This window comes from Triticum urartu, chromosome 6A, assembly GCF_056163025.1.
Source record: "Triticum urartu cultivar PI428250 chromosome 6A, HENAU_Tu73, whole genome shotgun sequence".
NCBI lineage: Eukaryota > Viridiplantae > Streptophyta > Magnoliopsida > Poales > Poaceae > Triticum > Triticum urartu.
In genome coordinates this window covers 601,426,764-601,438,098 of record NC_141878.1, presented here as the reverse complement: position 1 = coordinate 601,438,098, position 11,335 = coordinate 601,426,764, and the positions used below count along the sequence as shown (strand labels likewise).

The 11,335-nt window shown below is 47.9% G+C and overlaps 1 long non-coding RNA gene across 2 annotated transcripts; it reads right to left on the bottom strand.

The window, feature by feature from the left end:
• Positions 1-988: 988 nt before the first annotated feature.
• LOC125513143 (uncharacterized) lies at positions 989-5,062 on the bottom strand. 2 transcript variants are annotated; one of them, XR_007285702.2, is made up of 6 exons: positions 4,685-5,062; positions 3,894-3,976; positions 3,202-3,325; positions 2,862-2,990; positions 2,263-2,376; positions 989-1,354 (listed from the first exon to the last, which is right to left on the bottom strand). It is a non-coding gene; the product is annotated as an uncharacterized LOC125513143 (long non-coding RNA). The 2 variants fall into 2 exon arrangements; XR_015609145.1 differs by having other exon boundaries at positions 2,862-3,325.
• Between the last annotated feature and the right edge of the window lie 6,273 nt (positions 5,063-11,335).

The window sequence follows — 11,335 nt, the reverse complement described above, 5'->3', positions numbered from 1 at the left end:
GTCACCACCATCACCCTCTCTCTCCCATGCCGCGCTCGACATGTCCTCTCCCACGCTCATGTCTCACTCCTCCGGCTGCAAAGCTGCGGCTCATACCAGCTCCCCGGCGATAAACTGCTCAAGCTCTGCCACGGCAGTGTCACCACGTCGCTCATACAGGGACGTGCTCATATCTCCTCCTCCAACAACTCTGATGCAATCCCCAGCCTATATCAACACCAGGCCGCGCCCACACACTCACTCATCTCACCCCCCTCCCAGCCTCAAGCCCACTGCCCGCTGCTTCCGTTGCCTCGCCGGTGACCACCTCGTGGACGTCTGCCGAGACCCCGTCCGGTGTTCTCGCTATTGGCGCTCCGGTCACCGCTCATTCAGGTGCAAAGTTGTCCGACTCCACCCCTTCTTTCCATCCCTCCCATCCAAACCTACGTCTAACCCTGCATTTCTACCCAGCGGCGTCATGGCGCACACGACGGGCACTCACACTGCCTCCGGCTCCTCCGCGGATTCCAGCGACGACGGCGTTCGTCCGCTGTGGTTCGGGTCGCACTGCGTCTTCGTCAACCCCCGCGCACCACCGTCTCTCCCAGCGGTCTACGACGCGACGACCACGCAGGCCTCGCCCATTCCTCGGGTGTCGATCGTCTCCGGACCCCCGCTCTTCATGCCCCCTGCTGCGGCTCCTGCCTCCAACCGGCACTACACCACAACACTGCATCCCTAACAAACAAGTTGGTTGGGAAAACAGCTTCCACCAACAGACAGTCGGTCGGGAATGACTATTGCCGACTGACCCTGTCTGCTGGAGAAAGTCCAGACGGGAAAGCCCTTTCCCGACCGACATATGTTTGCCGACCGACAAGCCGACGGCTATTTCAAGCATTGCCGACCGACTTTCCAACGGCACTGTCATGGACCTTTCCTGACAGATGGTCTGATGGTAAACCTTTCCCGACCAACGGCCTGATGGTGTTTCTTTGCCGACCAACAATCTGTTAGTAGTGCATGGTTCTTTGCCGACCAACAATCAGACGACATTACATTTTGCCGACCAACGGATTGTCAGCATTTTCTTTAGCCAACCAAAACAATAATTACCCTCCCACGTTTGCCTTACTGACAGAATGTCAATAAAGTCACATAAAATATCTCATTACAATAACATCCAACAAAATATCAATCAAGATACAATAATAGATGCATGTCATTGATTTTGTACAAAATATCCAGTTGACAATACAACATAAAGGCTTACAAAATGATAGCCAAACGGTGCATTATTTTGCACCTTACACAAACTATCTAGTTGACGCAAACTATCTCCATAGTTCCTTCCTGGTCTTTTATGTCTTTCCTACAAAGGGTAAACAATCATTCAGTAAATTCATGCATTCATAGTCAATGGCAGAAACAAAACAAAGCATCAGCTCAGTCTGCACAACGAAATACATCAGCACAATAATTTAGCTAAACTCACTACAGAAGAAAGCGAGCTGGCAATCAATCATTAAGCATCTACTAGTTGCTACTTAAGGTCGTAAATTTGCACAATTCAGGTCATCTGTAATGCCCACCCTACTTGTACAGGCGTGAATGCAAAACTATTACCTCCCAGGGAAACCATGTATGTTATATGTTAGTAGGATTAGAAACTCGATTGTATTCTCAGTTCAGAGATACGCAAGTGATCCTGTTCAGTCCATCAAAGCACGTATTAACAAAATGCGTCCTAAGATGAAGGTTTTGCATTTCTTACAAGTTGCTATGTAACACAGCTTGAACCTGACCCTAACTCTATTGGATGATCTAAACCTAGTTGTATATATGACAATTATTACTCTATGGGAAACTACACATGTAGTTTTTGCTATATGATTTGAGAGTAGCATCGTTCTGTTCATCTCTAAAGTTTTCATATAATTAATACAAGCATGCAAATCTGATATTCATATACTACAGCAATGCTATAAGGCTGAAGCATAAAATCTAAAAGTGGGTAACTGTACTTCTCTTTCGCTTGCTGAAAATTACATAAGTCGGACATTATCACTAAAAATGATTTTATTAGTTCTTGTCTCCCCCACCAAAAAAATAAAAAGGCTATTGTTGAGTGAATATTTTGCATGGACCTTTGGACATTGTCGCTACCATATATTTATCAAAGTGAATCCAGACATATTAATCATTTTAGCGGTACGTTCTAATTTCTTCAATCAATAGATGAATGTAAGCAAACAGTTCTAGCTAAGTGACAGAAATTACCTAAGTGGCGGGATGAGGAAGACGTCCCTGTTCAGATAAGATTCACCTGCTATGTTGTTCCCCACACACAGAATTCATTTTGCCTTTCAGATTGATTGTAACCAGATCTTACTTCTGGGAAATAATAGAACATGATGTTACGATATGATTTAACAAGGGAACATTACGAAGTATACATGTATTCCTTTTGTATCACAAAAATAATAGGAAAACTGAAGATTGTTTTGGTAACTACATGTAGTCATGTATGCCAGTCAGAAGTAAATAGCAAGGTCACTTAATATTGCTTGTTCTCTCAAGTTGCACTAGGACATAAAAATGAACAACAAAGCTAAATAGGTTCCATTTTACTTTGCCATTAGACTTTTTGGCAACAACTTCTGCAGCTAAAAAATCAGGTCAACATATTTATTAATCCCAGGCTGTTTGTAGAACTACATATTTATTAATGAACTTGGTAGCTGTTAATGTATGCAGGAGTCAATTAAGATTAACTGAAATTTCAGCAAGAATATCAATACAGGTGATTCACACTGAAAAACACGAGCACAAATTGTAACTGTGCAAAGCTAACACCCGGTGTGGACTCTGTTTAATACCTGTAGTAGATTCTTCTTCAGTTAATCCACTTTCTAGGAATATATTTGGAGTGCGTGCCATTCTTTTCATCATTAAAAGTGCACCATCCCATACCAGAGTACAGAGACATCAAGTAATGTTTCCAGAGCCTGAAAGCACCACCCATCAGTTAATGTGTTACTCCTACATGGTCAGGATGGATAGCTCACTTGTTACAGAAACATGTTTAACAACTAAACGTTTTATGCTCCAGTGCAAGATTCTAGCCTCAGCCAAAAATAGTATTTGTTGGGCTCACTTCTATAGATGAGTGGAGAAGAGGAAGACACCGATCATGGGAGTCAGGTGTTGAGGGCTGACCTGCATGAACTGCCTAGTCGTCTACTGCCACAAGTAAGAAGCTCTGTTTCCACATACCTCCCACCCCATTTCTGTCATCTCTTCTATTTTATGAAATCCAAGAACGATAAAAGCTCCCCATGCTCTATGGAGAAGTAATGAAGCAACATCAGCACGCTGCCTATGGGAAAAAGAACAACTCACTGTAGCTATGAATGGGAGTGAGATATATGACTAAGAAACTCAAAAGGAGAAGCTCGGCAAAGAGAAAATGAAAGAGAATAGCTAGATCAAAGAAACTAAAAAATTTAATAAAAATAAACCGAAGTGCTAGACAAATTAAAAGACTTAATAAAACTGAATACCGATAAAGTAAAATTATAGCCCATATAAACTAGAAAATTGAAAACTTAGGGAAAATTAGCAGAGATGATGAGCAATCACCTTTAGTTACCATTAGTCATAGCATTATAAAATGACACTTAATATGAATCTTAGTCCTCAAACACATTAGGGGCAGCATGGATCAAAATATGAATCTTCAATCAATGAAGCAAGCAATCAACCATGACCATAGACCATCTACTGACTAATGAGGTACTCAATCATCTACTGCTGTACAAAACATTAGAGGATGGTACACAAGACTTATGAGGTACTACATCAAGAAACAATATACTAAAAGAAAAATAAACACTGGACACTCCACACACCTTATGCACTACAGTGGCATAGCAAATATTCTGCTACTTCTCTTTGTCAGCTCAGCGTTACCAGCATCTGTCCTCTGTTCTACCTGTAGAAAAAATGAGAGATAAAAGTCAGGTCACATGTACAAAGAGAACAGCGAGTCGTGTGCTACATTCTATTTCAATCCATTGTTTGGCCCTTAGTTATAAAAGTAAGTTTGAGCCACCAGTTATATTACCCCACCTCATGGATGACATCTTGCCGCTGTTTAGTCAGGTGAAATGCATCGTTTCAATAGCAGCAGTGATTATTATACCATAAATGTTTCCTCACAATATTTGAACTTGGCATTGAAGGAAATTTGACATGGTGAAGATTTCAGTAAGAAAAAGTTAAGCAAGTATTTGGGCAGTTGGATGGCAGTATGCTTACGCGCCATTCTCATGAACTCAGCCAATAAATGTGATCAGCTGGAGCAACACAGACACTAGAAACACATCCATTGGTGCTGCAAAGAAGCTTCTTTTCAAGAGAACCTAGTTATTTTCACAATTTTTGACAAAGAAGCTGTAGGATGCCAACATAACTCAGTATTGTAATAAAAAATAAATCTAACATAAATCTATTTCCATCTAACATAACTCGGTACTGTAATAAAAATTGAATCTACATAAGCAGTGTCTACCAACAGAGTACTGACGGGGCAAATAACAGAGTCTTCGACCCAAAAACCACGGCGAACTCCTTCACTCCAAGTTCATCTCTTAACAAACTTTGTACAAAAAAAATTGATGCGGCAAGGAAGGAGTTGTACCTCAGCCGCATCGATGCCCTTGCCCAGCCAAAGACAGAGAGGGATGTCCTTGCCCAGCCACACGCGGCCCAGATCCAAATCTTCGCCGCCACCGCCACTGCGTGTGTCTTCATGAGCTGGACGATGGAGATGGGGGGTTGGGCCAGGGAGGTTGGAGAGAGGCGGTTAAACGGAGAGAGAGCCCGAGGGTGTGGAGCCGACGGTGGAGAGGCATGTCGGAATTGGGCGGGGCTGTGGGGACGGGGCATCGTGTGGGGCGGTGCTACAGAGGAAGGGCGGCGTGGGATGGTGATGCAGAGGCAGGGCGGCATGGGGCGACAGTGGGATAGACCGGCGGTAGCCCCCGACGACATGGGGCGGCGGTGGGAGGCATGGGGATTGGCCGGCGTGGGGCGGCGGCATGCGTGGGGAACAACAGGAAAGCTAGGGATTTTGTGGGTGGGGAACGAAGGGCGGCAACATCCTTTTCTGAGGGTGGAAAATTCGCGGGTTGGGCCGGTTTGGCGCTACTTTTTTTAGCTATTCGCGGGCGATGCCCATTTAGCATCCGAAAGTTGGTGGGGGTGATTTACCGACCAACATTCCATAGGCCATAACAGAATTCCCGACCGATCGTTAGATGGTATATGCTACAGTATTCCCGACCGACTACAGGTCGGTGTATGCAGGTTTCCCGACCCACGGTCCGTTAGAAAATTTCCTGCCAGACTGTGGGTCGGCAATAGTGATTCTCTTCCAACAGACGTCGGTAGGGAATTCTGGTGCGTGGTGTAGTGTGGGGACCGCCCACATTCGCTCCGTCTCAGGCCTCGCGCCCACTCTCACCAGCGCCCACGCACGACTACATGCTGCCCCCTGCAGCCGCCGAACTCCCGCTTCTAGCTCCACCACCCTGTCTCATACTTGAAGTAGACCACCTATGCTTTGTCCACCTCACGTCGCCCATGCACAACCCCTTCTCTTACATCAAGCGGGCGCTCGCTGCTCGCCGCAACAACCCATCCGTCGGGGTCTCCTCCTCCTCTCGTGGCGCGGCGTTGCTGTCCTTTCCAAACCGGGACATCCGTTGGAACGTCACCGCCCACGGCGACATCCACTTTGAGGGAAACACGCTCTCGTTCGAGTGGGTCGAGCACACCGACAATCGCGCCATGGCAAACTTCGACGACCTCATGGAGATTGAGGCCAACGACTTCCCTCATGAACTGTGGCATGAGGACGGCGTGAAGTACTTCTTCGCGCACCTCGGCTCGGTTTGCGCCCTCGACCAGTACTGCGTCGGCGCCGGCGACTTCGTCAGTGTGCGTGCCATGGTCATGGTCACCCGTGGCATGCGGCTGCCGCCGGGCATGGTCGTCCTACTGCCCGGCCGTGAGCTCATCACGGTCTCCCTCTCGCAGCTCGCCTACCATGCGCACGGGATCGGCCCCGAGGACCCGTCCCCCTTCTCCTCGGGCGAGGACTCCGACCAAGACTCCTACGACTACCACGCCTCCGCCGTCCGCGAGGCTACGCTGTAGGAGTTTGCCCAGCGGGCCAGTGGCCGTGGGCCGCCCCTCTCTCGCCCCGACTCTCTGTGGAGCCGCCGTGAAGCTGCCAAGGGGAAGGCCTCCGTCGATGTCGCTCCCTCCATCGTCGTCCTACAGCCGGGAGACGCCCTGCCCGCTCTCCTTGTCCCTGCCGAGCCTGCTCTCCATGCAACTGTGGCGGCGACGACGGCATGCAACCTCGACCCTCACGTGCCTTCTCTGCCCCAGCAAAGTGACCACGCCCTGGTGGCTCCTCTACTTGCGCCTTCTACCGTTCCAGGGGCGACCAACGACTCTTGCTGCTCTGCCGCTCAGACGGGAGCCTCTGCTCATGCGAACCCCTCGAGGGAAAATACCTCATCATTTGCTGCTATATCCGACCTCGCCGTCCACGACAACGTCATACGCAAGCGTGTGGTGCGCTCTCGGCGGGTGGTCTCCCGGCCAAGCTGCGTCGCAGCGCGCGCATTGCCGACAGAGAGACTCCTTTCTACTCCATGATGGCTCAAAAAGCTTCCCGCCTGAAGGCTGCTCGCTTCGACCTCCTCGCGGCCTCGGACGACCTAGCGGTGGCGGTCCAGGGTTCCTCCATTTGCAACTCCGACGCTGACGCTTCAGACGCAGATGACGCGGCCGAGAAGCTCGCCCAGATCGCCCTGGTTTGTGGCGCCGACGATGACGAGGCAGACGCTGTTCGCGCTGCCGGTGCCCTCCCTTCGCCATGATCAGTTACGTAGTTTCAGTCAGGAGAGCTCACCCGGGTGTGGGGTGCTTTTGTATCGTTGCGCCTGTAGCCGCGCCCTTTTCTCTTCTCCGTCGTAGTCGTCATAGGTTTAGACTGTTCCTGGCCATCCATAGGTTTTTAGTTAGATGCGCCACATCTTCCCCTTGTATTCCCTTGCTGCTATGCTCTCTGACTGATGGTGATTTAAAGTTTGCATTATGAATCAATCTTCTTTTTCTATTCTCTCGTGGAATGTCCGCGGCCTCGGTGACACTGATAAGTGCAAGGACATCCTCTCTGAAATCTTAGCAATTAAACCATCCATTACACTTCTGCAAGAAACAAAACTAGACTCCATCCCCGTCCCTAAGTTAAACTCATTCCTACCACGCACGCTAGACCAGGTTGTCTCCCTTCCTGCTATCGGTTCCGCCGGAGGTATCTTTTCCGTGACCAACTCTCACATTTTGACACTCCAAAGCCACTCTCATGGCAGGTTTTCTACGACTCTCAACCTCTCTTTCCCGGTTTCAGGTGTTAGCCTCACTGTCTCTAACATTTATGCCCCGTCCCAACGACCGTTAAAAGCGGACTTCCTGCAAGAGCTCAGAGACATCGCCCCCGCAGACTCCACCCCTTGGCTTCTTATCGGTGATTTTAACCTAATCTGTTTCGCCTGCGAGAAAAATAACAGCAACTTCCACACATCTGAGGCTGATATGTTTAACACAGCCATCTCGGACCTACAGCTTATCGAGATACCGCTTCTAGATAGAACCTTTACCTGGTCCAACAATCGCCAAACCCCAACTTTAGAACGCCTTGACAGAGCCTTCTTTAACCTTGCTTGGGAAGACAGCTTCCCAAACTCAACTTTGTCCTCCCTCACACGTTTCTCTTCCGACCATGTTCCTCTCGTCGTCAACATCTCTTCGCTTATCCCTCGATCCCGTGTATTCCGTTTTGAATCTTTCTGGGCCCTTTACCCGGCATGCAAGCGTATCATTTCTCACGCTTGGCCCACTAACCAACGTCATACTCCTTCGGACCTAGCCCTTGCCACTGCCATTAAACGTACCAGAGCGGACCTCAAAAATTGGTCTAAAACTCTAAGGCCTGTTCACCAACGAGAAATTGACTGCAAGCTTATCATTGATAGGATTGACAGGCTTGAAGAAAAACGCTCCCTCTCCCGACCCGAGTCCTCTCTCAGGCTGGTAGTCATAACCTCCCTTCAACGTGCCATCCGTCAAAAGGTCCTCTTCTGGAAGCAAAGGGGGAAAGTAAAGGCCATCATCGATGGGGACGAAAACTCAAAATACTTTCACGTCTCTGCCTCCCAAAGGTTCCGCAAAAACAACATCGCCGTTCTGGAGGACAATGGGGTCGAATTCTCTGCCCATGACACCAAAGCTGCCATTCTCCATAACTTCTTCCACCAACTGCTCGGCACTCCAAAAACCTCGACTTGGCTTTTCACCCTCCAAGACCTCTACCCGACGCATGTCCCCCAACTTCGCCACTTGGACTCCCCTTTCTCATCTCAAGAAATCCAAGATGCCTTCCTACAAATGAATATTAATGCTAGTCCTGGTCCTGACGGACTCGGGCCAGGTTTCTACCAGAAGTTTTGGCACAACATTAAACATATGATCCTCCCCTTCTTCGACGACTTCGCAAACCTCCGTGTGGATGTCGAACACTTCAACAGGGCTCACATGATTCTCCTCCCAAAAAAAGACTCCGCCAGATCCCCTAATGACTTTTGCCCTATTTCCCTGCAAAATTGCCCCCCAAAGGCAATTGCTTAGGTTATTACCAACCGGATAAAACCCCTTATCCCTCTTCTGGTCCATGGTGACCAAACCGGCTTCATCTCCAGTAGATGTATTGCTGAGAACTTCATCTACGCTGCAGACATCCTCAGCGCTTGCCACATCCGGAAGGCGCCCACTATGGTTTTCAAACTTGATTTCTGTAACATCCCAAATTTTCAATTTGGAATGTTATACATTAGATCATCATGCATATCATATTTTCTTGCATTTTGGTTGATCCTAGAAATTTCACGCAACTCAAGGACCCTCGGAGAGAGTTGGAGATTTCGTTATTTTCATATTTGAGTTTTCTCAAATTTTGAAAAGAGGATCATTTGATTTATTTATTTCATCTTCAATTATTTTTCCAATATCAAAATATGAGAGAGGGAAATAATATGACCTTTCCCAAATTTAGGAAAAATGAAGATTTAATGAATAAATCAAATTTGGATTTTTCCGGAGTTTATTTGCATTTTATTTGGATAGGGAAAAATGCGTGTTTTCAAAAATTGCATTTTAGGCCCGGAGAAAAGTTCATTTTGTTCGACTCATTTTTAGGAGTCGGGGAAAATTTACTTTAGAAATTTTGGTGCTCGTTTAGTTTCTTTTCTTTGTTTTTCTGCGCATGGAACTATTTAAAAAAAAAGAGCGCAGTGCCCGCCTGGGCCAAGGGCCCAGCCGGCCGGCCCAGCCGCCCCGTCGCCTCGCGCCCCGCGCGCCAGCTCGCCCCGCCGCTAGGCCGAGTCCTAGCAGGACTCCAGGCCGCCGCCCCTTCCCCTTTTTCCTTGCCCCCTCCCCCGAGCAATCCCCCCTCCTATATATACCCCAACACCCCCCCTCTCCTCCCAAGCCGCAGCCGCCCCCACCCCGCGCCTCCAAGCCGCCGCAGCCCCGCCGCCCTAGCGCCGCCGCCTCCTAGCTGCCGCCGCCGCCTAGCTGCCGCCGCCGCCTAGCCGCCGCCGCCGCCTAGCGCCGCCGCCGCCTTGCGCCGCCGCCTAGCCCCGCCGGAGCCCCTCGCCTCCCCTCGCCGAGGTAGCCGCGCCGCACCACCCCTCCCCTCGTTCGGTTTTTTTAAAGAAAACCGTTCCGGTTCTTTTTCTTTCGTTTGTTTCGGTTTTTTTTCGAAACCCTAGATCGGTTTTTTTTCGTTCTCTTTCGGTTTAGTTGTTTAGCGAGCGTTCGCCAGACCGTTCGTCTTAACGAACGTGATCACCAGTTATTCCCGGTTAACGAACGTCCGTTCGTTTAACCGTTCGTCTTTTCTTTTCGTCGGATTTATTCCGCGATCGCGATCTCAGATCCGATCTTCGTTCTAGTTTATCTTCTCGCTCGTTTATCGGAATCAGGTGATTCAAGCGCTTGGAGTTTCGTTTCGAAACCGCCGTTCCGTCTAATCAACTTAAACAAGTTTTTGCTACGGTAAAATTTGACCTAGTTTCAATTTGCTAGAACCGAGTTGTTTTCTTCCGCCGTTTGTTTTCCGTCGTTTTGTTCGGTTCGTTCTTTCTTTGCAACCGGAGTTCTTAAGTTGGACTTTCTGGTTCGTTCTCTTGTTCGAGTTTTACCTGTGCATTAGATGAGTACTTATTGTATGCTTGTTGTTTGTCTGCGATAGATTACCCAGATTGCGTCGCCTGTTTCTTCGAATCCCTAGGTCTCGCGGATCATCAGCAAGGCAAGTAACACTTTGATCATACCTTTTCTACAACCCAGTTTTATTGCATTAGATCAATCCTCACACCTTGCATGATTAGGATCTAATTAAATTGTGGGATGGGAAGTAGATGAGGTAGTACCTATTACCTGTATTATTATGAAACCTTTGGGAGTTACTTCTATGTTTCCTTATTACGCCATGCTATGCTAGTAGACGTGGATTGGGTGAGTGATATCCATGACAGATGTGAGTATTGTTAATTAATGGTTTATCTAAGGTGGCAACTTAAACACACATCTGGGTGGATTGAGGCGCCTGGTTTCTATCAGGACTTGCCTGTTTTATTTTGGACCGCCACCCAGGCTCAAAGGGATCATAAGATCATTCATGCTAGTAACTTCCGTGTGCAGCCACATGCCAATATGGGCTCTGGCATAGTTGATTAAGTCGTGCGAACTCTTACAGTGGTAGACTAGCAGATGTAGGGGAATAGGAGGTACGGTCTACCCGATCGTAACGTGCTAGTGCTTTTGAAAGACTATGTCTCGGTCATCCGTCTTCTCAAACACCATGTAGTGCGAGAAACCAAACGGAGGCGATCGAGTCTTGTGGGGAAAAGTGCGCAAACCTCTGCAGAGTGTAACAAACTAATCATGATTAGCCGTGTCCCCGGTTATGGATAACTTGAGTATCTAGTACTTGAATATCATGTGAATCTCATCATGTTACTTCTAATTAATATTGTTGGGTTTTAATTGTTCACTTAATTGGGATCGGAATGCTGTCAACCATTCTCGATGTTCAACTACCATGATAGTTAAATAAATTTATTCCTTTGCAGTAGGGAAAAATTGGCTTTACGCAAAACTGTAACCATAGAGCTTTCCACCAGCCATACATGCATATAGTATAGTTCATTTA